Source organism: Echinops telfairi, unplaced genomic scaffold, assembly GCF_000313985.2.
Source record: "Echinops telfairi isolate 266 unplaced genomic scaffold, ASM31398v2 ScPeMD7_7424;HRSCAF=8462, whole genome shotgun sequence".
Classification (NCBI taxonomy): domain Eukaryota; kingdom Metazoa; phylum Chordata; class Mammalia; order Afrosoricida; family Tenrecidae; genus Echinops; species Echinops telfairi.
In genome coordinates this window covers 17,345,546-17,373,203 of record NW_022111324.1, presented here as the reverse complement: position 1 = coordinate 17,373,203, position 27,658 = coordinate 17,345,546, and the positions used below count along the sequence as shown (strand labels likewise).

Below are 27,658 nucleotides of genomic sequence, written 5' to 3'. Positions count from 1 at the left end.
TTGGATAAATGGTTTCAGTAAAGCTTGGACGTCTTTCTTCAATATCATTAGTTCTTTCAGTGCTACCACCTGAAGTGGTGATAGTTGACTAGCTCTTTTTGGTACAGTGACTCTGTGGACTTTATTTCCTTTTGATGCTTCCTGCATCATTCAATATTGTCTCCATAGAACCTTTCAGGTTTGCAACTCAAGGCTTGAATGTTTTGAGTTCTTTCCATTTGAGATATGCTGACTGTGTTTTGCACACTAGGTGGTTCTGGGTGGGTTCTAATCTCCCAACTTTTGGTTAAATGTTGAATGTTTTTAACTGATTACAAAATCTAGTAACTGCTAAACTGAAAATACTCACTGCCCTGGAGTTGATTTTGACCCAGAGAAACCCTATAAGACACAAAATAACTTCCCAAACTCTGAATCTTTATGAAAGTAGAAAGCCTCACCTTTCTCCCACCCAGTAGCTCATAGATTTAAACTGCCGACCTTGTGGTTAGCAGCCTAATTAAGTGTCTCTACACCACTAAGACTCTGCTCTCTGCCATCAAGTCAATGCTGCCTCCCAGCAGCCTCCTGTGGTTTTCCGAGACTGTTTACAGTAGTGGAAAGCACGGTCTTTCTCCCAAGGAACTGCTGGTGGTTTTGAACTATGACCGTGTGCATTGTAGACCAATGCCTAGCCACTACTCCACCAGGGCCTCATACCAAGACTCTTAGGGACTCCTAAAGTGCTTCACAAATTTTAATTGTTGAATTAACTCAAGCATCTGTTCTTTTCCCAGGTTCCTGAATGCTGCTGGAGAAAGTACACACAGTCACACAGTCACTGCTAATTCTTAGTCTTCAGCCTTAGTTGAAGGTTCATTGCTGCCTGTGTGTCCTAGTCTGCTCTGTATTTTATTTCTTTCACTACTTCAAATGTTAACCCTCTTCTTAAAGCATATACCAACAGATATTCCACTCAACCTTAGCAGATATACTTTCCACCTTAATGAGAAAATAGAAGCTATATAGCAAGATTACTTTAATGTATTCTTAGCTACACATCATCATCCACACTTTCCCCCTTTGCTTAGGCTCCACCTATACAATGGAGTCCATCACTTTCTCCCTCTTCACAATTGCTTTTATCAGTCACCCTTTCTCACCCTTGTAGTCTGAAACTTTCATGGTCTACTGACTGCTTTCCTATAATAATATGTAGAGACCATTCTCATTGAGAAATATTGTTTTTACCCTTTGCTTCCAGCTCTCTTCTTCCCTTCTCAGCCAAGGTCCTTAAAAGAGTTCATCTGCACATCTTCAATTCCCACTCATTTCTCAACAACTTCCATCTACTTTTCACTCCACGTCTCACTGAGTCATCCCACTAACTCTGCCAGTAACGTCTCCACATTGTCAAAGGTAGTTGCGATTCTTCCATCCTTAGGCTATTAGACCTTTACACCAACTAAACTAATTGACAATCTACGTCCATAGTCATATCTTCTTTCTTTTCAAAATTTTATTTTATTGGGGGCTGGTATAGCTCTTATCACAATCTATACATATATCCATTGTGTCGAACACATCCATACATATGGTGTCATCATCTTTTTCAAAACACTTTTTCCTACATGAGCTCCTCATTTTTTTCATATTCATATTTTCAAAGCAGCACGATTGTGGTGGGTTGAATCTCGTCCCCTGAATTCATTGGAATCCTAAAATCTATATCAGTGGATATAATCCTGTTCAGTTCATGTTATGTTCATGAGCTGTACCTTAACCCTAATCACCTCTCAGTTATGAGGAGCAGGACAGACAGAGAGAAGAACCAACAGGAAACACGGGTGCTCTCTCCCGATGACAGACGCCAACCCTCCTGTAGGCCCAAGACCTCCCAGGACTGCTGGGTAGAAAAACAAAGGAAGACTTGGTTCACCGGGCGCATTCAGAATCTGGTCTTCTAGTAACAAATGAGCATTTCTGTTCTTGAAAACCACTCACTTGTTATATTTCTGTCATGGTAGCAGTAGCAAGCGAAGACATTGAGAGCGAATGGACATACCTATAACTCACCTATTTAAAATGCTTAACTCAATGGCTTTTAACCTCTCCACAGAAATGTATGATTGTCACGACAGTCAGTTTTAAAACATTTTATTAGCAGGAAGGGAAACACACTTTTATCTTCTCTTTCCCCGAAGACGTACACAACCACCCTGTTTTCTGTCTCTACAGATATTACTATTCTGATCACTTCTTATACATTGAATCGTAGAACGTGTGGTCTTTTGTGACTGACTGCTGTCACTCGATATAGTGTTTCAACTGTTCATCCATGTTATAATAGGGTTAGCATTTACTATATCATCTGTTTAGCAATATTTGTATTTTATTCATTTTTGCAGGTGAATAATATTACATTTTACACGTATGCCATGTTTTCTTATCAAACTCATATTCTTTTAAGAAATTTTCTCCTGAATTTTTGGGGACAACATATGCTTATTTCTTCCAACTCTGTTTGTGTTTTTGTTTTTTATATTTTTTTCAATGCTGTTTCAGATCCTCAGCATTTGATAACCTGGTTTTCACATTCTACCAAGTCTTCCTGGAGGAGTTAATTCCAAACTACAATAGCATTGTCCCAAGTCTGTTCAAGGCTCTTAGTCTGATTATATCCTTGATCAATATTTTTAATCACCAAGCTTCAAACTCCATATCCAATTTTTCACTAGATATTTTTACTTCAGTGTTCCCTTGCACATTTTAATTCAATAATTCCAAAGTTGACTTCATCTTTTACCCCCTTTCCCAAGCCTGCTACTTTTCACCACTTCTTTTTCCTGGGGGATATCTCACGAGTAGTCAACTATGCCATAAGGACAAGATCCTGGCTCCCCACCCTCATTTCTGGTCCATTCCCAAAGGCTCTCCCTCCTACTACCAATGCCTTCTGTGCAAGAAGTACTGTGAATTAAGCACTGGGCTGTTACCCAAAAGATTGGCAGTTTGAGCCCACCATTCACTCCACAGTAAAAAAAAAAAAAAATGTGGCAGTCTGCTTCGCTACAGATTTACAGCCATTGAAACATTATAGGGTGGTTCTACTCTATCAAGGTCACTGTGAGTTAAGACTAACTCGTTGGCCATATATTTTACTTTGGGGGCCTTCAGATAGCTGCACACTTGTCCTTTCTCCTCGTTATTACTACAGTAGCCTTGACCTTGTCCCTGTCTATTCCATATTCTGTATAGCTATGTAATGCCAATTTTGTCCACCATCTGTTTAAATAATCCTTAATGGTTTTGCATAGCTTAGTATCCAAGGTTCTTCTTGATCTAGCCCTTGCCTACTTCTTTAGCATCATCAATACCCTTTTCCCCAATACGCCCTTTGCTTTACTCTCACACTCTGTGATTACCTTTTTGCATGCAAAACCTTGCAGTTCTTTCTAGAACCTTCACCTTTATATAACACTTTCTCATCAAAGTTCAACATCTTTGGGGAATTTCCCTTAGTCTTCCTGAGAGAGGTACCTCTCACTGTACTATTCGATGAAGAAGTTACAGGATTCTCTTGCTATCCCCAAATAAGCATTTTTGTTAAATTCCCAAGCCATAATGGCATAAGGGAAAAATAATTACCTCACATTTGCATATTCACTGACATTGAGTCAACGCTGACTCATATTGACCCTACAGGACAGGGTAGAACTGCCCTCATGAATTTCTGATTAGAAAGCCCCATCTTTCTCCCAAGGAGCAACTGGTGGTTTCAAATGACAACCTTGCAGATTTCAGCCCAATATATTAACCAATTTAAGAATTAAGACACCCCAAAATAATCTAGCAAATCATACCAAATAACATACATAAAAAACCTAAAGCAACACTAACATACAGTGCTCACAGACACACTCAAAGTGATGGTCACTTGAAGGAGCCCTGGTGTCCACATGGGTTGGTTACATGTTGGGCTGATGGCCTTTGGAAACAACCACTGCTCTACAGGGGCTACTCCTATAAAGAGTTACAGTCTCTGAAATCCAGGTGGGCAGTTCGACACTGCCCATGAGGGGCCCCATGAGTCAGAATGGACAATGACATTGAGTTTGAAATGGTGGCTGGATGCTGGGATGCTAACAGTAGCTACATGGAGGAACTTGGTCACATGTACCCAATACTCTGTTCAGGGAGGCTGCTGGCTCTTTAATGGCCAACTGTAAAATATATGCTGAACACTAGCTTTATTCTTCACCTTAAAAAAATAAATCTTGAATGACAGTGCTGTCTGTGATAGGACTGTATCACACCAAATAACATACATAAAATCCACCTTCAAAACATAGTTATGCACCAGCCACAAAAGCTAGCGAAGAAAAAATTGAAGAATTCTACCAGTGACTTCAGACAGAAAATGATACAATATGCAATCAAGATGCATTGATAATTATTAGCAATTAGAATGAAAAAGTTGGAAACAAAGTAGAAGCAACAGTAGTTAGAATATATGGACTTGGTAAGAGAAATGAAGCTGGAGATCACATGATAGAATCTTGCAAAACCAATGACTTGTTCATAACAAGTACTTTTTTCAACAACACCAAAGATGACTATACGCATGGACAACTCCAGATGAAATAAACAGAAATCAAATTGACTACATCTGTGGGAAGACATGCTGGAGAAGCTCAATAGAAGCAGCTAAAATGAGGCCAGAGGCTGGCTGTGAAAGAGACCATCCATTTCTCCTAGGTAACTTCAGGATAAAGCTGAAGAAATTTATAACAAGTCCATGAAAGCCAAACAATGACCTTGAGCCTATCCCATATGAATTCCAAGAACAATTCCAAGAGCATGCGTTGAACACTAATGACAGAAGACCCGAGGAGCTGTGGAAGAACATCAAGAACATCCTTCATGAAGAAAACAAAAGGTCATTCAAAGACAGGAAAAAAAAGTTATAAGTGGATGACAGAAAAGACCCTGAAACTTGCTCTTAGTCATAGAGTAGCTAAAGCAAATGGACTGACATGCTAAAAAGAACATTTCAGAGGGCAGCTTGAGAAGACAAAGCCAAGTGAAATGTGCATAGACCTAGAGTTAGAAAACTGAAAGGGAAGAACATGTTAAGCATATCTTAAAACTGGAAGAACTGAAGGAAAAAAATCAAGCCTCATGTTGAAATCTTGAAAGATGCTCTGGGCAAAATGTTGACTGATGCAGGGAGCATCAAAAGAAGATGGAAAGAAAACACAGAGTCACTGTACCAAAGAGCATCAGTCAGCTATCACTATTTCAGATGGCAGCATATGAGCAAGAACCAATGATGCTGAAGGAAAAAGTCCATGCTGAACTGAAAGCATTAACCAAAAATGAGACTCCAGGTATTGATAGAATACGTATTGAAGTACTTTAAAAAGCTGATAAAGCACTCACTCGTCTATGCCAGGAAATTTGCAGGACACCTACTTGGTGAAGTGACTGGAAGAGAGGCATATTTGTACCCATTTCACACAAAAAGGTGACCCATCACAATGTTTAAATGATAAAATAATAGAATTGCTATAACATGCAACTAAAAGGGTGCTGAAGATTACCCAACAATGGTGGCACCAAGACATTGTCAGAGAGCTGTCAGACATTCAGGCCAGATTCCAAATAGGACGCAGAACAAGAGAAATCATTGCTGATGTTTGATGGGTATTAGCTCAATTCAGAGAACACAGAAATGATGTTTACTTGTGTTTCATGGACTATGTCAAGGCATTTGACTATATGGATCATAATAAACTATGGATAACCTTAAGGAGAGTGGCCATTCCAGAGCATCCGGTTGTGCTCCTATGGAACTTGTGCATGGATGAAGAGGTAGTTATACAGACGGAAGAAGGGGATACTGCATGGTTTAAAATCAGCAAAGGTGTGTATCCTCTTGCCTGCTCTTACCAATCTGTGTGCGGAGTAAATCATCAGAGAAGCTGGATCATATGAATGCAGTATCAAGATTGGAGGAAGTCTCATTAACAGCCTCCCATATGCAGACGAAACAGCCTTGCTTGCTGACATCAGAGAGTACCAGAAGCACTTAATGACGAAGGTCAAAGGTTTCAGCCTTCAGTATGGATTAGAAATCATTGTAAAGAAAATCAAAATCTTCACAGTTGAACCAGTAGGTGACATCATGTTAAGTGAGAAAAGGTAGATGCTGTCAAGGAAGTTGTCTTTCTTGGAGTCACAGTCAGTGTTCAAGGAAGCAGCAACCAGGAGATCAAACGACAAGTTGCACTAGGTAAATCTGCAGTATGAGACCTCCTTTGAGTATTGAAATCAAGGCTGCTCCTTTGAGGACTAAAGCGTGCCTTATCCAAGCCATGGTATTTTCAATCGCCTCTTAATGCATGTGAAAGTTGGACACTGGGTAAAGAAGACAGAAGAAGAGATGCACCTGAATTGTACTGGCGAAGCGTACCGAAAGTACCATGGACTGCTAAAAGGGGAAGCCAACCGGTTTTGGAAGAAATAAGGCAAGAGTGCTCCTTAGAGACAAGAATGGTGAGATTTTGTCTTACATACTTTGGGCGTGTTGTCAGGGGAGACTAGTCCCTGGAGAAAGACATCGTATTTGGTAAAGCAGGGGGGCGGAGAAAATGAGGAAGGTCCTCAAACAGATGGAATGACACGGTGGCTGCACAATGGGCTCAAGCATAGAACACTTGTGAGGGTGGAGCTGGACCAGGCGGTGTATCCTTCTGTTGTGCATAGCTTGTTAGCACCTAACAAGAAAATGAAAATCCTTTGGGGGTATATATATTGGTTATCAGAAATGGATACTGGTGCAGATCTTTAAAAAAGAAGTGGAGTATTATAAAGTGACCTTTTAAACAGTGGGGCTCCCTGCATTGCATTAATTATAATGTTTTGAAGGCAAGACCCACCTCCCATTAACTTTGCATCATGTGAAATGCTCAGCCCATTGCTTCAATATGTTTTAAGTATCTTATATGCTTTGGTTTCCTGGACCACCTATAACAAAACATTCCAAAGTGGGTGGGCTACAAGAGCAGGCCATTCTCATAGCTCTGGAGGCTGGAAGTCCAAACGAGGTTCCCAAGAATGTTGATTCTTCTTGGGGGCTCTGAAAGAAAACCTGTGTCGTGCTTCTGGTCTAGCTGTAGGTCTATGACTTGGTGCTGCGGCGTCATATTGTAACTTTCCTCTGTCTTTCCATCTCTGTATTTTCTTCTCTTTTGTAAGGAGACCGTCATATAAATTAGGATTCATCTTACTTCACTGTGACCTCAGCTTGCTCTGATTACTTCTAAGCAGAGTCATATTTTCAAAAACAGGAGTTAGGATTCCAACATATCTTTAGTAGTTGTGGCATGGACACACAATTCAATCTGTAACATTACATCTTCCAGGAAGCCATCTCATCTTCCACCATGTCTGTTTTGGGTAATAAACCCAAATCCTTCTAGAGCACAACATGCACACTGTTATAATATGTAGAACATTGCATGTTAATCATTACATCTGTCTTCATAATCCAAGCTAGCCTAAATCCAGGCCCATAGTAGATGCTTACTAAAATCTCAATACCAAGCCCACTGCCACTGAAGGAATTCCAACTGATAGGAGCCGCCAATGGATTAGAACTGCTGACCTTACAGTGCAGTGCTTAACCCATTGTGCTTAACCCATTATGCCACGAGGGCTCCTTGAGACACTTAATAAACATTTGTTAATTTGAGAATAAAGAACTAATGATGAATGACAACTTTTTTCATGCATTCACTAACCTCTACACATGTCCCAGTCTTAATTATTGAGCTTATCTCCATATCCATATCCTTATGTTACTTTCTGTATTATCTGCTGAATGCCCTAAGACCACACACAATGAGTCCACCTAAAGCTTACACCGAAAAGGCCTGCAACCGTAACCCCCTCTTGATATCTGAGACTCTGATATTTACTGGCAGACCTGTCTAGTGACAACTGCCCACCTATCTACCTGTGGATCTGGACTTACGAGGACCTCACACCCGTATACCCACATTGATATCATTGCTATGCCCACCCACTTGGGTACTACATTGTTTAATCTTTTGATATATAATTAAATTGTGACTAATATGATGACATTTCACTTTAATAGGGGGAAAATTCCTGTTTAGCTAAACCACGAAAATAATGTTCTAAGTCAGATTTCGGGCATCACGAAGCTTATTCATGGAAATCATCTTCTAGTGGACCAAGTTACTCCTAGAGACTATGAAACCTTACCACCCATCTGTCCACCTATATCCATCTATTCAAAAGGGCCGTCTCTGATATTGTGCATAGCCTCTTGTTAGCATCGGAGGGAGTCATTGGAGTAAATGCCTCTCTCTGGGAAAGTACTATAAAGCACAACAGATGGGGGTCAGGCTGGTCTATTTACATCAATTTTTGATTGCTTTTCCATGGCTGGTGAAGGCTTTAAATTTTATGAGTAGCATAAATCGTAACTACAGCTTCAGATTCCATATTCAGCTGTTAGCATAAAAGACCTGTCAACTGTAATACATCTTGTGAAGAGCAAAACCAGAAAGAAAAATATTCCTCAGTAAGCAAGTCCTGACTTGCCCAAACCCCTGATGTTGAATCAATTCCAACCCATAGTGACCCTATAGGAAAGGATAGAGCTGCCACATTGGGTTTCCAAAGTTGTAAATTTCTCCTGCAGACCCACAAAGGTTTCAAACAACCAACGTTTAGGTTATCAAGCTGAGCATTTTACCACTTTGTTTCCAAGGCTCCTTCTTTCTTTAAAAACAGGAGACTACAAACCCTTGTTCAATAGTGAAAGGAAGCTTCAATTTTAGGGGTTAAGCCAAATAAAAAGGAAAATAAGAAATTATCTTTTTAAAAATAATTCATGATAGCCATTTTTACTTTTCTTGGGTTTATTCACCAGAGATCAACTTGTGTTCAAGAGAGGACAGTAATTCATAGAAAATATCAAATAGTATGCAATAATGATGTTCTAGAATATACACACATAGGTTTTCTGTCCTTGTTTTATTATATTTTATACCATGTCCTATATTTTATATCATGTCCTATTTATTATATTTTTATATCATGTCCTATTTATGAAGAGCTGAAAAAATCATAGCATGTCTTGTCATGTACACTTCATAACACTCAGCATAGCAATGCAAATAAATGATTAACAATGACTTGATGAATTAAAACTTATCCATAAATAATGTAAATCTTACTACACCCCAGTCTTAAGACCATTCGGAATTTGGGAAATCCATCAATAGAAGACAAAGATTTCTAAGACATACATATCATGGGTTTTCATCATTAGACCACTGTATTATTCTGGGTACTTTAGAGAAACAAATCCACAGAAACTCATGTATAAGAGAGAGTTTTATGTAAAGGTTAAGTGCACATCAAGAAGACATCCCAACCCAGTGATGCCCAAGCCCACAAGTCCAACATGAGCCTATATATTTGACACCAATCCACAAAGTCATCCTCTATCTCACAAAACACACACAATAACGCCAACTGCAGGAGGAAAGCCAAGTAAGTGAATGTGTAAGCATCTCAGCACTGACAGGGGTCTCCACACGGGTGCTCAAGCATCCAGGGTTACATCGGGGTAGGTCCTTGTGGCTTCTCCTCAGGGATGTCTTGCAGGAAGTGAGCCTTGCAAGCTGAAGCAGGGAACTGGCTTAGGCAGCTGCACCCTGGTGTGACCATCAGAAAGCAAGAGACCCGAGAACTAGAAAAGCGAGGCTTACTGAGCCATTTATCCCTCTGCCCTTCAATGAACTCCACATGTGTTTATCAGCCAGGTTGGCACAATAAACTAACTACCTCAATCACACCCTTGCACATTTTCCAGCTACCTTGGATTTTTGTCCTCTATTTACAACGTATTCCCCTAGCAAAGCCCCGAGTCTGGTAAATCACTCATTCTACACACTCTGTTGCACAACATAACCATAGACTCAATTTAAATGCATGATCTTTAATCTCTAGTCTAGACTCCATTTAAATGCATGATCTTTAATCTCTAGTAGGCCTTTATCCTGTTCAGAGCATACCAAGTTTCCCTGATTTATTCATTGCCCTGCTTTCCCAATGACTATTTCAAATTTTTTTCTTCGGATGATTGTCTTAATAATTATTTCATGAAGGAAAGAGAAATGAGAGGAACAGTCAGACAAGTTACCATCATCCTGTCTGAGCTGTCTGTCCCACTAGTTGCCTACACTCTGACTCTCCTGTTATTAAGTGTGCAAAAGGAAGAGGTTCTAATCTAAACCCAACTGTGATCATGCACCCTGGATTCCATCCACTCTTCCTTTCTCTAAGCTATCTCTCCACCAAGTCTTCCCTCCCTGTTGGGCACCATCGATTTGGTTCTGACTCATAGTGACCCAACACCCAACAGAATGAAGCATCCCCTGATCCTGTGCTATCTTCACAACTGTCGTTAACTTTGAGCCCAGTGTTCTGTCAGTGTGTCAATCCATCTCATGGAGGGTCTTTTCCCTCACCTCTACTTCACCAAGCAGGACGTCTTTTGCAGGGACTGAGCTCTCCTGAAAACCTGTCTAGAGGATGTGAGATGAAGTCCTGCCATCTTTGTTTCTAAGGAGTATCCTGGTTGTGCTTCTTCCAATTTTTTTTTTCTGTTTCTGGGAGTCCAAGTTACTTTCAATCTTGTTTGTCAATACTATAATTCAAATGCATCAAATTATTTTTGGTCTTCGAAGAAAACATTTTTTCTTTGGCACTGTTTATCTATATCTTCACAACATTAGACAATGACTGATGACTACTATTCAGGAAATATTTGTTGGGTGAGTAAATGAATAAGTAGGCCTCAAATGATCTTCCTCTCCCTCAAAATTGTACTTACCCTATGGCATATACAGGAGACAGTTATGAAAACTTCTTATGTCTGACCAAATACCTCGAGGGAATGAGTCACTGGTTCTGGAGGCTCGGGACTACAGTCTCAGGAGATGGCAAGGTCAACTGGCATAAGATAGCCTACAAAGACAATGTTCTATATCCTACGTTGGTGAGTAGTTACTAGGGTCTTTAAGCACATGAGCAGTGATCTAAGGTGCAACCATTGATCTCTCTCTGTTTGGAGCAAAGAAAATACAGAAACTTGAAACTTGAAGGCCAATGGACTAATGGACCACACAAGCAGCAGGCTCCCCAACCCTGCAAGCAGTATAACTAAATGATTCCTGGCTAGTCCTATCAACTCTTTTGAAAGGGATCACATTATAAGGACAGAGAGAAAATGGGAGGAAAAAATGTGGAACAAAATTTAAAACCAAAGAAAAGACCAGATCTACTAGTTGGGGAAAACTAGGTGAATTCCAGAGACCATGGCCCTTCGTTGCCACTGACATCTGGAAATGAACTCGCCCTCCTGGTTCAATTTTCTGCCAAACAAGAGCCAGGTCTGTAAAGTGAATAATAACAAAAGCGAGGCACCCAGGCCTTTGAATAATCAACCAGGTGAGGATAAATGGGCAACGTTGACTCAAGGACAGCATGCTGAAAGTTTAGGAAGAAGGAGAACTGCTCTGCTCTGTGATCCTTCACCCAATTCACAATGGATTTTGTTGTTGTTGTTGCTTTATGTACTCCTCTATGGTCGCAGTGAGACAGCATGGAGTCTATGATGTGAGTTATTGAGTTTGTCGTATCAGCACAAGACGATTCCATGACAGGTTACATTGACAATCACAGGCTCCAGCGTAAGAGACTATCTCAAGGGTTCTCCATGAGAAATGACAAATTACGGCATGGAAGTAAAATTTCAGCATAATAACAGTAACACCTATGTCTAAATTCTTTTTCAAAAATATATTTTTTAACGTTTGTATGTACACCAAGTAAGTTAAATGAAAACCTGAAGCCAGTGGAAAGGGTTTGGGATTAGAAATCAAGAGAAGCGCATTGACCCTGCTCTTCCGTGGCCAGTACAAAGAACTCCCCTAGTTTTCAGGAACTTAGAGATCTCTACTGTTTTTCTACCTCTCAGATAAACATCTAGCAGTGGAATACTTTCAATTACCATTTTGGCAACAAATCACAGGTAAGTAATTGCTGGACTTAATTCAGCTAATTATTTCCCAAACAACTTGTCTTTGGATACCATTTGGGGTTTGATGCCAGACCAGGGAGGCTTATATGGACATTAGTTCCAGATCAGGTCTGCAGAACTAAAGTTAGTTGAGGAATCCATGGGTAGTTAAAGCCCCGAGAAAACAGTGCGAATCTTTCTCTTGGCATCATCGGTATAGCCTTGCATGTACAAGTCTAAACTATTCCCAAAAAGGTAGGAATCGGTGTTGGTGTTTTGGAGTTGCTGCCGCTCCCTCTGTTGAGGAAACCATCATGCTCTGAAGGACAGTGTGTGAAAAGTGTGAAAAGAGACTTGGTACTGTCATCACTCCAGATACATGGAAAGGTGATGCAAGGAACACCACCGGAAGCGGCGGAAGAAAGCTGAATTAAAATAAAGCTTTGACTTCAAAAAAAAAGCAAGGTTTGATCCCTATGGAAAGAATAAGTTCTTCACCTCCAGGATTTGCAAGTTATGTGCACCAGCCAGGTTCTCGTTACTGCCAAGGCTGTGCCCACAAAAGGGGCCTCTGGGCAATGTGGGGGGGGGGGGGGGGAGGTTTTGGGTACCAAAAGCTACAAGCAAATGTCCATCTAGCTTAATGAAATTTCTGGCCTTTTTATGATTTTTCTTTCTGCTTTGAACTGCTAAGGCATAGCATAGATGTAGCAGTTACAAAAGAACTTGTCAGACAAATAATTAAGTTGGAGGGAAATTGATTGTTATTCATTATTTTGCTCTCAAGAAGGAATAGTAAAAATGCAGTTTTCTGTCTTAAATGGTTTTTCTCAACAAACATTTTATTCAACTAGAGTAAGTAGCTACTTTACTGGGAAAAGAAAAGAAAAATCCCAGTTCTATATGCACTTTTCATCTCACATGGCTCACGCCATCCCTGTTCTTTTTTCCTACTTCATTTGTTGGTATCGGAAGAATGAATAGGAGATTGTTGATGTTTTGTTCTGGGCCTGGCATCTAGACTTATAATTCCTACTGATTGTTGCTTGCTTATTATTCCCTTACTGGTTGTCTGGTTCTCTGACTGCAGTTTCTCAGGGTTTTTAATTGGCTGAAAACATTGTTGCTGAATACTCATTTGTAATGCTCCAGAGTCAAATCAAAACCAGTTAGATTTGTGTACTTGGGTAGCGGTGGTACTTGATGTGAGATTTCCAGTTCCTTTGTTATAAGAACAAGGAACATTCAGTATGCCCTAACTCATATACCAGACTTCAGAAATACATGTGTACACACATTACCTTGAACTCAACTGTCAGGAAAGCCCTAAGAATAAAACCGTGTTTGTCCATTAAAAAAAAAGAAAGGAAAGAATAAAAGAAGCCCCACATACATAAGAGAAAACAAAAAAACAACAAGTGTGATCTTCCAGCTATATAAGCACATAATTCTAGAGCCAAAAAAGGCTTATTGGCTCAGGGGTATAAAGAGATTTCACCTCACCCTGCACATCTGAATGTGAAGTTGCCGGCTGTCTTCCCTAAAACTGGTGTTCATTACACACACTTTCCCTCCATCTCTTAAATACACTCAACCTTTAATCTTCACATCAAGTCAGTTCAGGTTGAATTTTTATTGAAGGTAGTTTCCGAGTGCTAAATGTTTACATTATTTCTTTACTTAATCACATTTTAAATGGCTGCCATGGTAAATGATGCAAGGCATTAAGTGCTGTGGTTGGTATTTTGAACTCAGAGCTGTTCTAAGGGAGAAAATTGAGGCAGTCACTTTACATAAAGATTTACAGCATTGGAAACCTGATGGGGCAATTCAGTTCAGCTCTACAGGATTTCCCAGCAACATGATAAATGGAGAAACACTGAAGTTGTCAAAGATTTCATTTTACTTGAACACACAATCAATGCTCATGGAAACAGCAGTGAAGCAATCAAACGATATATGGTATTGGACAAACATGCTGTACAAGATCTCTGTAAAGTATTATAAAACAAAGATGTCACTTTGAGGACTAAAGTGTGTCCCCCCAAACCATGGTATTTTCAATCACCTGATTTTCATGTGAACATTGACAGTGAGTGAGGAGAAGCAGAGAAGAACTGGTGTGTGTGAATTATGATGTTGATGAAGAATATTGAAAGCACCATGGACTATCACAAGAACAAACAAATCTGTCTTGGAGAAAATACAGTCAGACTGCTCCTTAGAAGCAAAGATGGTGAAACTTTGTATTCTGGGCATATTGTCAAGAGAGACAAGTCCCTGGACAAGTAATGGGTAAAGCAGAGGGCCAATGGAAACAGAGAAGACTGGCTGAGATGGGTTGGCTCAGTGTACTGAAACACCTGGCTCAAGGAGCGCAGTTGTGAGGGTGTCTCAGGCCTGGGAGAGGTCTCTTTCTGTTGTACATAGGTCACTAGGAGCTGAAATTGACCTGACTAGAATGGGCTGGGGTAGGAATATGGTAAATACTTTGGGAAAGTAAACAACCATCCACAGTGTTTGTTTTGGCAGTTTGGCTTTTCTTAAAGATGGGCATAGGAATATTTGGTAGCTCATTCAGAAATTTCCACCCCAAATGTAGACGGTAAATATATGCTCCATTTATCTTAGCAATAGAAATGTTAAAAAGAAAATCTCAATTAGATTGACATAATCTTCTAATGATGATGTTCAGTGCAGGATGTAAAATGACACACAATGGCACTGAGAAAGATTCTATTTATATATGTACAAAACAAGCAAGCGTTATGATAATAAAGCTATAAAATCAAATAAAGGAATCATTGTCACAAATATCAAAAAGAGGAGTAAGAAGTTATGAGGAAGAGAGGAGTAAGAAAGTTACATATAGGAAGCTTCTAAGGTAAATGTGAGGCTCTATATCTCAATGTAGGTTATACCTAATAACTTTGTAGTTATTGTTTAAACTGCATTTCAGATGAAACTGTATTTTATACTCTTCTGTATGTATGATATTTCTCACACAAAAGAATAAATTCACAGTAACTGTAAAGTTAATGAATCTGATCTATGATAATTTTCAGGTTGGATCAACACTGAGATGAGAAAATGAGAAAAAGGCTCATGAAAGCAATTATGGGTTATTAATAATGTATTGATCTAGTATTCTTAATGAATTGAAAGAAGGTTTTGTGTAAAAAGAGGCATGTTTCACAGAGGACTATATTCACTAATTCTTTAATTTCTTGCTTCAACAAATTTATACTAAAAATCTGTTACATATCTGCCACAGAATTAGGTGCTAGAGAGACAAACATAGATGAGTAAGACCTGAATTCTACTTTGGAAGAGAGTGCACTGTCTAGTGGGGACCAATAAAAGTCCAAACCCATTGTCATCGAGTCGAGTTGACAAAGAAAAGCAAACACAACTCACAGAAACGGTGGAGGGCTTAGAAGAACAGCCCCTCAGACTGCAACTGCTATGGAAACAGAAGTGACGGATCAGTTTGAACACAAGCACTTAACAGCCAATTCCTTTCAGCATTATTTCACCAGGGCTTTTTCTAATGGAGAATATCTTCCCAACACTCCACCAGGACAACCCCTGTGTACCTTCCTCATTCTTCTGAGGTGGAGGTTCAGACGCTCTGTTCCTGCTAAATCACTCTCCAATGTTCAAGCGAACTCTAAGTACAGGATGGAGTTCTATCAGGAGCCTCAGGACTCACCCCTTAGTGGAGTACGGAATTGATCTTACTGTCCACTCTCCAAGAGGTCAGAGCTTTTTCTGACTGTGATAGTGATCCAGTCCACTGGCCAGTTTCTCTTGCTAACCTTGGCCTTGAGATCCTGCTTCTTCTTCGTTGCTTACTTACTGTGGCTCTACTTAAGTTTGAGATATCCCAGTATCGGGACCTAAGAGGCCTGCACTGTGTGGAGGGAAAACTTCAAAAGGCTCAGTGTCCTTCTATTCTCCCCTGGCTGGATTGGCTGTTGCTGAGATTCGCCAATTTAGTTCCATTGAACCTAGTCGTGTCTGCCCTAACAAGGTGGGACTCTACTCATCTTTATACCTTGAAAGAGCCATTCCCCTTTGCTGAAATATCACATCTATCAGCTGACAGACTTTACATTGTGATTCAGATTAAATGTACCCCCACTTTCAACTCCATCCCTATTCTTTCATCTCTGCTTCTCGGCAGGCATCTCTATTGAAAACTTTATTACTTGATTTTATTATTGTTTTATTTATTTTTAATCGTTTTATTAGGGGCTCATACAACTCTTACCACAATCCATATATACATCAATTGTGTAAAGCACATTTGTACATTCATTGCCCTCAAAACATTTGCTCTCCACTTACGCCCCTGGCATCAGGTCCAATGGGATGGATATCCTTTGCTTATTGGCAGCAAGAAAAGAGCTCAAAACCTAAGTAGGCCAAAGCTTCTTAAAGTGGGAAAGCAGCAACGCCAATGGACAGATCCCCCTTTGCCATTGACCATCAGCACACTCCTCCCCTGCCTAGATCATTTTATCTGTCAAGACAGACGGCCAAATCTCAGCCTCCAGGGCCCCTCCTTAGATAACAGACAATATGGGCAGGGTGCTGCAGACATTCTCCATACCCAAGCTCCATTGTTCACATTGATTTTTTTTCTTCCTCTTTATTTTCTGCTTCCTTCTCTGGTGCCCTCATCAGCAATGGGCTCCTCCTCCCCCCACAGCACACAAATAGTCAATAACAATACAGAAGAAGCAGAAATCCCCATCCATAAGGTGGTTTTATTTTTATGTCATTTTTATTTCCATTTTTATACTTTGGTACCATTGTAATACTTCAGTTGTTGTACTATTGTAATAGTCTTATTATTTTATTCTAGTTCTCCCCCACTCCTTCCAGTGCAACACCTCTCTCGATAAAACAAACTCCCCAGGGGCTTGTTAAACAAGAAGACTTGAAGATTTGGACACATCCACCCAATAAAGGGCATTTGTCCTTTTCAATTTTTTCCCTTGAGTGTATTATAAACTCACCCACATTCACACTGCAACAGAACTCCAACACCCACACCCCAGCCACACCTCACTCATCTGTCGTCCCTTTTGCCTCTGCTTCCTGCACAGCCACACTTCGTCCCCTTCTACCTGCCAGGTGCTACTTTTCAGAGAACTTTCCTTCTCCCTTTCTCGTTCCTCTCTTTATTCTCTCTCTCTCATTTCTTCTTTAATAATAGTTCTTATAAACAGACGGATACATAAATCCTTTTCTTCTGGTGAGCAGCTCACACGCTTCTAATAGCTGCAGCATGATGTTGAAGAATCAGCAGTCAACCACAGTAAATCCGATCAAGAAAAACAAACACAAATAACCAAAAACTAATGGAGTACTCTGAAAAAGAGGCCTTAGGACTACAAGAAACAGAATTCAGAAAATGATATTTAGGTCCCATCAGGAAATGTGGGGAACACCCATGAGAAGAACGGAGGGTGGGGAGAAGGGAAGGGAATGGAAAACTAAAATCCTTAAACCAAAAGGAATTTCAGAAGATAAACAATGAGATCGCAGAATTAAGTAATATAGAAATAGATATGAGGAATAGAATGGGAGAAAAGAATTGAATCAGTAAGCTTGAAGACAACCACTCTAACTAAAACTGATGAGATAAACATTAACAAAAAAAGTGAAGGAATCCGAAGAAAGCCTGATAATTATAAGGACGACTATCAAGAGACACAATCTACATTGGGATCCAGAGTGAGAAATAAAAAATCTACAGAGACTTCGTCCCTTGGGTTAAAAAAAAACAAACCAAAACTTTGTAATTTAGGAAAAAAAATCTACAAAAAAAAAATAGTCCAAGAAATCATGAGAGATAAAATTTCCACACATCACAAAGGAGAAGTAACTTTTGAAGAAGCTAAGATAACACTAAAGAGGAAGAATCTCAGAAGAAAAACTTCACTTAATATCATAGTCAGGTTCTCCTGTTTCATGGAAAAAATAAAGAATGCGGAGGGAAAAATCCTAGAGACAAAAGAACAACCAAGTACAAAGGAAAACTGATAAGGATAAGAAGCACGGACTTCACTATAGAAACTGTGGCAGCAAGAAGACAAGGAGGGATTTATGTAAAATTCTGAGAGAGAAAACCTGCCAAGTAAAAATCTTATATCCAGCAAAATAATCCATCCAGTACAAGGGAGAACTAAAGGTATTTCCAGGCAAGGAAAAACAACCTGTAAAGAACAAGACCAGGATTACCAAAAATCTTACCAAATCACTGTGGACAGAGATCAACAAGAGCACACAAACCTGACAGCATCACATCGAACAACACCACTAGGATACGAAGACACTGATTGCAGGCTCAAAACAACACAGAAATAGAGGCAGAACACAGGCACCAATAAAATCACACACCAAAAAAGAGAGAGAGGAAAAGAAAACAAACACAAGCACGGCAAAATGACAAGAGCAAATTTGCATATATCAATAATGACAGCGAATGTCCATGGATTAAATACACCAAAGACAAAAAGTAGCAGATTAGATTAGAAAACAATATCTCTCTATATGCTACCTACAAGAATGGTGAAGCATCTATCAAGCCAATAGCAAAGATAAAAAGGCAAGAGTGGCAGTATTAATTACTGATAAAATATACTTCAAGGCAAATAGCATAATGAGAAACTAGAATAGCGACTGCCTACTAAACCGTACATCAAGAACATACAACCTTAATAAACATAAATGCACCGAAGGACTTTCAAAACACAAGAGTCAAATTCTCACGAAATAAACAGTTTGAAAATAATAGTGGGAGACGTCAACACTCTTAAGGACAGACAGATCATTGGTCCGCGGTGGGGGGAATTAATAAAGAAACAGAAGAGTTAAACTACACAGTCAACCAGCTGGACCCCCTAGACATAGATAGAACACTCCATCCCAACAACAACACAGTTCATTCTCTCCAGGGCACCCAGTACATACGTTAGAATAAATTAATTTTAGGCCACAAAGCAAGCCTCAACAAATTAAAAAGCATCAAGATCTAACAATCCATTTTCTCAGCTGACCAGGCTATAAAACTGGACATTTCAAAAGTAGAAAGAATAGGAACATAAAGAAAAAGCCATGGAGAGTGAGCAACGTACTAAATGAAAATGACAGGGTAATAGTAAAAAAATAAGGAAAATTAAGAAATTCCTCAAAACAAATAATACAATATCCCAAAACCGTTGGGACACAACAAATGCAGTTATCAGAGGGCAATTTAGAGACATCAATATATTAAAAGAACAGAAATCCAAATAGACACCAAACACAACATCTTCAGCAACTAAAATAAGGCCAACAACATAAACACTCCAAAACAGGAGAAAATAAATAATAATGATTAGCTAAGAAAGGAATAAAGTGGAAAACAGAAAATAATGGGAAAAAATCAACAAGACAAGAAGTTGGCTCTCTGGATATTAACAAACTTGACAAACTATTGACAAATTTAAAGAAAAAGAAAGACAAGATGCAAATATCTAGAACTAGGGGTTAAAAAGGTGATAACACAAGAGATCCAAGTTTGCTGATCTAGAAGAAATATAAAAATACCTAGAAATGCACTGTCTACCCATATTAATGCAGACGGATGTCGACAAACCTCAACAGATCTATAACAAAGAAGAAATAGAGATGGTTATCAAGAAACTTCCAAATAAGATGCACCCAGGACCAGATGGTTTCATGCAGGAGTGTGAAACCAAGTATTTTGTGAAAATCTGCCATAAATTCTACACAAATATTCCATAATACAGAAAGCGAAAGATAACTCCCAAATTCACCCTATGAACCACACTTAATCCTGATACCCATACATGGAAAGATCCCACAAAGACTGAAAATTATAGCCCAATATCCCTCAGGAACATAAACACAAAAATTCTCAACAAATTTTTGGCTAATAGAATCCAAGAACATATCAAAAAAATTATTCAATATGACCAAGTGAGCTTCAAACCAGGGATTCAAGGATGATTCAACATTAAAAAAAAATCAGTGTAACCCACCACATAAACAAGACAAAGAATGTGAATGACATGATCATATCAATCTATGGAGAAAAAGCATAATACAGTGTCCAACTCCCATTTCTGATAACAGCACTACATAAAATAGGAATAGAAGGGAAATTCCTCAATGTAATAGAAGGGAAAATCCAACAGCCAGCAGCACACTCAATGAGGACCAACTGCAAACATTTCCTCTGAAAATGAAAACGAGGGAGAGATGCTGCTCTCACCATGCTGGAAATTCAACGCCATGCTGGAAATCTTACCCAGAGCCACTGGACAACAAACACGGATCAAGTTAGTGGAAACAGACAAAGAAAAGTGAAACTCACTATTTGCAGATGATATGGTCTGATATAAACAGAACTCCAAGGACTCCACAGACTGTTGGAAACCTGAGGAATCTGGTAGCATAGCAGGATAGAATATTAACAAACAGAAATCAATTAGATTCCTACATACCAGTAAAGAGCTCCGAAAAAGACCCCAAGGAAAACAAGATCATTTACAAGAAGCCACATATAATATGAAGTACTTGGGAATAAACATAACCAAAGAAACAAAAATCCTGTACAAAAACAACTATGAATATTATTACAAGAAACCAAAAGAGACCTACACAAATGGAAGAATATATTATGCTCATGAACAGGAAAACCTTATTGTGAAAATGTCAATACTGTCTAAAGCAATCTAAAAATACAACACAATTCTCATCCAAATCTCAACTTCATTCTTTAAAGAAATGGAAAAACTAATTATTAACTTCATAGGGAGAGGGAAGAGGCCCAGGATAAGCAAAGAACGCCTCAAAAAGAACAATGAAAGAGGAGACCTTGCACTATCTGACTTCAAAACCTACTACACAACCACAGCGGTCAAAACAGCCTGGGACTGCTACAATAATAGATACACGGACCAATGACACAAGATAGAAGACCCAGAAATAAAATCATCCACTTACAGGCAACTGGTTTCTTGGGAAAGGAACGAAATGTATTAAAGGGGAACAGGATACCCTCTTCAACAAATTGTGCTGGCAAGATTGGATTTCCATCTGCAGAAGAATGAGACGAGACCCATGCCTTGTCCCATGGACAAAAAATAAACTCAAGATAAATCAGAGACCTAAATGATAGCAGACACAGTGGAAGACAAAATAGATTACCAGGACTTATGAAAAACAAGACATGTATGCACATCAAAAAGTTACACCAAAGGAGTAAAGTGAGAGCTAACAAATTGGGGAGAAAAAATCTTTTGCAATGACACACGGGACAAGGGACTAATCATTGAAATCTATCGAACTCTGTGAAACCTCAATAAGAAAGAACTTTTAATAATCCATTTCAAAGATGGACCAAGGACATGAACAGACAATTCACAAGGTATAACACTCAAAATGGTTAACAAACACATAAGGAAATCCTCACATTATTAGTAACTTGCGAGATGCAAATCAAAACAATGATGAGATATCACCTTACATCCACAACAGTAGCCCAATTTTTTAAAAAAAACAACAGAATAACAAATGGAGAGGATGCAGAAAGATTGAAACTCATATACTTTTGGTGTGCCTGTAAATAGGTACAATTGTTGTGGAAAACAATGTAGTGCTACCTAAAGCAATTGAGAATAGAAATCCCATACAACCCAGCAATACCTTTGCTGGGTATATACCCCAAAGAAGTAAGAAACAGAATATGAACAAATGTATGTTCTCTGTGCTAGTCACATAATCTCCTGTCAACTTGCAAAGGGGTGGAGTCTAGCCTGTCAATCAGGTCGCAGCTTGATAGCCTCATTTGGAGGCAAAAGTAGATAAATAGCTCACTGGAGGCCAGATACACTCTCTCTGCTTCGTATTTCTGATGACATGACACATGGAGCTATGCTAGAGTCCTGGAACTAGAGGAGCCACAGGGAGACCCAAGCCAGCACTGAGATGATTACAATGCCACTGGATCCACAAGACTTTCAACCCACTGGCCTTTGATCTTCCTGCATTCAGCATCATTGCATGTGTTTCGTGAGTCTGATGAGGAATTGATAGATTGGTACTAGACATATGGTTGAATATCAGACTTGTGATCTGGACAGGGCTGGGATATTTTCTCAATAATTCATATACACATATGAGTGTCTATGAAGTTGTTTCTTTAGTCAACCCAAACTAACACACTCTCCAACATTTGTTGCAGCACAGTTACCGATAGGAAGAAGCTGAGAACAGCCCTTTTGCCCTTCAGTAGAAGAACGGATAAAGAAACTATGGTACATACCCACATGGAACACTATGTATCCCTGAAAAACAGCTACGGAACCATGAAACACCTCATGACATGAATGGACCTGGAAACCATTGTGCTAAGTGATGTTAGTCAATCACACAAGGACAAATGCTGCATAACTCCACAATTTCAAGGATAAACACCAAAAAGAAGGCAGACATCAGCTTTCAGGTCATTTTCTAAACCAGTAATCCAATCCAGGCAATCTTCTAATCCAGTTTCCCAAACAATGAGATAGAAGGATTTCCCAGGATCTATAAACCATATATCTTTTAAAAATTATTATTAATTGGGAGTTAATACATATATCATATCATTTGATAGTTCAATCGCGTCAAGCAGAATTGTACAACTGCACCACAATCAGCTTCCAAACATTCCTTTTCTTCCTGGACTCCTTGACATATAGGTACATCTTAAAAAGCACTTTGATGAAGGAAACCTCATCTCAGGTGTCTGTTTCTCACGATAGGGGGACTTTAGAACCTGTATCCTTCATAGGCCACACAAGAAGCAATCAATGTGGAAACCCTACTGAGTGAATCGGGTTTTACCACATACTCACCTGTAACGGATTTAAGGAACTGATATACTTCAATGGGCTTAGGACTGAAATGCCCTCCTGCGAGAAGAAGCGTATGACTGCTTTCCCAAGGTTATGGAATGGCTTGTGTGTTGTTAGACTTCAGTTCAGATCTCTGACTTTCGGGGTTGACCACTGAATCGTGCCTAGATCATCTTGTATTTTAATGTTCTCCTTGCCTTCTCGTGACTTGCATTTCTGGGGGCATGGTTCTGCCCCTGTGAATGAATGTCATCCAAAGCTTTGCCCTATCATGAACTCTGTGGTTGGATCACTAACTCTATTATTGGTGTAAATAGTGTCCAGTCACTTAAGTGTTTTCTCTGTACAAGTCATCCAATTCATGTGTTGCAGTCAGAAAAGGCAGCCTATAATTTTCTTTTCTCAATAGCATTTTAAATTCTATACTGTTGGCTAAACTAATGACATTCTCCATGGAATTATCTTATGCCCATGGGGATGATTTATAATCTTCTCTATCATTGAGTGATAATGATGTCTCTAAAGTGAACCAAAGACATATGAATGGATTTGGGGATTGCACTTAATTATAGCTTAAATCTAAAGACAACTAGTTCTTATGATACAACACTATTCATTAATCGTCCTCAGGAAGACATAGATGCTATAGCAAAGTGTGGCAAATAAACTAGATGGTGCCCAGCTATCAGAAAGAATAGTGCCTGGAGTCTTAAACGCTTGTCTTAAAACAAGCAGCCATCTAAGTGAGGCATTAACTAAGCCCACATTGAAGAAGCACCCCAGCCTGTGTGATCCAAGGATTGTAAATAATATGATGCGGATCCAAAGGAGGGAGCAATGTCAGAACTTAAATTCTGAACACTTGGTTCACAGAGGGCTGTGGGTGACAGTGGAAAGTCCAAATCCATTTTCAGAGTCCCCATATGGATTAAACCTCCAGTAAATCCCATCTGACCATAGTGGAGAGACATAAACAGCCTTACTGCAAGACAGAGAGCATCATTTGAGCTCCCTTTTGACCCATTTTAAAGTTGTTTGGTTTTTACTGTTTTTTGCTTTTGTTTCTATTCAGGTTTTCTCTGTTTGGTTTTGCCACTTTGTTGGGTCTCCCCCCACCACCACCACCCCCTTCCTGTTTGTGTTTTGTATGACTTTCTATATATGAAATCCAGGATGAGTAAATCTATAGAGTTAGTAACTGGATTAATGATTGCATAGTCATGGCAGGGGAGGATGGGGGGAAATGGAGAGCTAATGAATATGAGAAGAAATTGTTCTGAAATTGTGGTGATGATTGCACAACTCTTTTTAATATATTGATTAAACTATATATCTTATATGCCAATAAAAGTATTTTAACAACTGGGGCACAACAACAACCTAACACTTTGGGAAATTTCTCCAGAGCACCACACGCTCAATTCCACATCCCTGGGCATCAGGACCGCACTCAATCATGCACCCAGTAGAAAAACCAGTTACTCAGAGAGGGAGGTCTTCAACAGGACAGTCCCAGGTGAAATGAGGACTGGCTGTTTTTTTGGCCCAACCGTAGTGAATGTTGGCTCTCACTCTTCCTGGCATTGCTGGAGTTTACACTATTCATTTCAAGGGCCCTCTGGCTGCCAGAACCTCTTTACTGCCCAGTGATCCACATGGCCAATAGTGAATCATCAGAGAGACACACGGACCTGTTCACCTCTCCGAATTACAGACACACTGACTCCACTAGCCAAGAAGACTCTGTTCAGAACAGAATGAGAAGGAGAAAATTGTTAAGCCAGAGAGTGGGAAGCAAAATGGAAGTTATGGAGCCCAATAGAGAGTGGCTGATAATAATGAGGAAAAATAATTTTAAGCAATCTGTTTGGTGAATAACCATCCCCTCTCTTTTTGTTTTGTTTTGTTTTGTTTTACCTATCTTACTTCTTTCACAATTAAAGGGGCATACCTGGAGCTGATGAAAGTCAGGGCACTTTGGAAGTCCCATTTTATTGATGTGGATAATCCACTGTCGTGTTTCATCAACTCACTGTACCTCACCTGGGCTAAATGTCAAAACCTTGACCTCAGAAGAGCCCCTGCATTCTTCCTGCATCATGGTCACCGAGTTTGTTAGTAATAGCTCTTGCTTCAAGATGCACTGACACGCAATGAAAGCAAGGAGGGTTGAATAAGTAGCCTCTTCGGACAGTCCTGGGAGCCCTGGTGGTGTAGTTCGAAACCATCAACCATTCTGCAGGAGAAAGAGGAAGTTGTCTACTGCTGGGAAAAGTTACAATCTCAGGAAGTCCGCAGCGGAAGTTCTATTCTGTTCTATAGGGTCCCTGTGACTCAGAATGCATTTGATGGCAGTGAGTTTTGTTTGGGGTTTAAGAACACTCCTGGGTCATTGGTGCTGATTCTGGGGGGCCATGAAACATTTCGAGATCACCTTTTGATTCCTTTAGATCACAGTTCCCATATGTTTAGTAAACACGACGTATCGAATCCCTACCCTGTCCTCCAGGAGCTTAGGTGTTGCAGAGGTTAAGTACTCCGCTTTTAACTACAAGATCGGCGGTTTGAACCCATCAGCTGCTCTGTGGGATAAGCAAGAGTCAGACTGCTTCCACAAAGATTTACGCAGAGTGCTACTCCATTCGACAGGGTTTTATAAGTCAGCATCAATTTAACATCAGAGAGAGAGGTCACATTCTTGAAGCTAGATTAGTACAAAGCAAACCTGAGAGATTCAGGAGTTTTCATTTATCAAATGAAGATTATACCCATCTCTGAAAATGGCAATTAAATGATACAGTACATGTAAAATAATTACTTCAGCCCTGGCACAGAATCGGAGCTTAATAGTCATTGTCTTCATTTATAGCAGTGCAAAAGTAAATTGGTGCATTCTTCTTCCCTCAAGAATCTGGCGGTGTAAAGGGATGTAAAAATCGTCCCAGTGTTTCAGAAGGACTATGAATGTAACTAATGAAATATCCTGGACTCTGGGCACAGCCACCCCTAGCAGGGTGCTGGGACTAATAACCTTGTGAATCATTTCCTGCAAGACCTTAACTCTACTGCACCTCCAGATGTTCAAAGAAAACTTTAGGGTGGTATTTTTAACTTAAATATAATAGATCAATAAGCCACACCAGGAAGGAGCTGTCAAGTGATCATAGACGTGAATAACAGCTCTGGCCCAAGACTCCTCTAAAGGGTCAGGAAGCAAGTCTTAATTGCAATTTCTAAAGGAAAGAGAGAGAGAGCGCGCACATGCAATGATGTTTCCTGGCATGAGTTTGTGTTGTATTTACTACGGGAAGTTACTACAACAGACAAGCAATTGATCCTGCTCCACTCCCCACTACAAAGCAGGTGCCATGTGGGAGTCTCCTGTGCCAGGGACAAAACAGCTGCCACCCATTGGTCTTTTCTGTGGATTTAAATAGAATCATAATCTTTACTCACACAAAATTGGCTTTGTCAAAAATAAGTGCCATTGCCTTCTTTTCTCTTTTTGTTTTTCAGGTTCTTGTTTAATATAATACCTGGTGTGTTAAATGACTTGGAAATGCAAATTGGATTGAGAAGTATGGACCAAAGCTAACCCGGGTATCAATTATTCCAGACATTGGACTGGGGTGCCAGTGCACCAGTGGTGATGGCAATGAGGGCAGTAGCTTTGTCCCACAGGAAGCATGGCCCTCCTTCTCCATTACTGCACCCAAGACCTCATCTGGGTGTCTCAGTGAGCTCCTTATATCTTTCCTGATGTTAGGCTTGTCATCTCCCATTACAATGAATGTTAACTGGATAAAAATTAAATAAAAGCAACGAAACCCTCCAAGGGCATCTCAGAAGACTCCAAGTAGATATTAGATGAACGACTTACCAGATGTCCTAAATCTCAGAAGGATAGCTGAGTTCTTCACAAATGCATGAAGCAGCATTTTCTCCTGTATAAATGTTAATAATGCCTTCCCCTGGTCTTTCAGCAACTCCCTCTGGCTAGGGCTTTCCTGTTGGCTGCTGTCGTCTCTCCTTATGAACTACTCGGCTGGTTTCTAACCCACTACCCTCTCGCTGAATTCCCCCTGGTGGAATCATTCACCTCTCCTCTGACTTCTCTGCCCTGACAGCACAGCGTACCTCTGGTGTCCGATGTATAACGATAGGATTTATGAGTAAAACGTGGAAGGGGGAAATGGAGTACTGACTATCTTCAGAGAACCTATGTGAGTTTAAAGTGAAAATCAGAATTTATTTTGCTTTTTGTACTCCATCTCTCTGAGAGTATACACCGAGTCTCAGCATTTTCTCATTGACTTGAACATTATAAAGAAATCTGACCATCTCAGAGTCATATGGTACCTTCAAAGTTAATGTGGGAAATCTGTACCCAAGAGCTACATCTTTACCAAAAGAGGAAAAGTCTTCTAGGAACATACGCGTCTTTTTGATAGTTTTTAGGATACACTTTCATTGAATGAATTGTCCCTCAGCTAGATATTCCAGTGTCTAAATGGCTATGTCCTAGGATAGCTATGAGGTCTCAAAGTGTCTGCGAATGATCCCTCTCTCTGCCGATAGCAGCAGCTTCACAGTGTGTGTGTGTGTGTGTGTGTGTGTGTGTGTGTGTGTGTGTGTG

At 39.8% G+C, this 27,658-nt stretch overlaps 1 protein-coding gene and 1 pseudogene across 1 annotated transcript in view; one reads left to right on the top strand and one right to left on the bottom strand.

Moving 5' to 3' along the window:
* Window positions 1-27,658, bottom strand: part of PAPPA2 (pappalysin 2) — a 350,680-nt gene that overhangs the window by 241,601 nt on the left and 81,421 nt on the right. The gene's annotated exons all lie outside the window — the stretch shown is intronic.
* On the top strand, window positions 11,687-12,742 carry LOC115872335 (annotated as a pseudogene).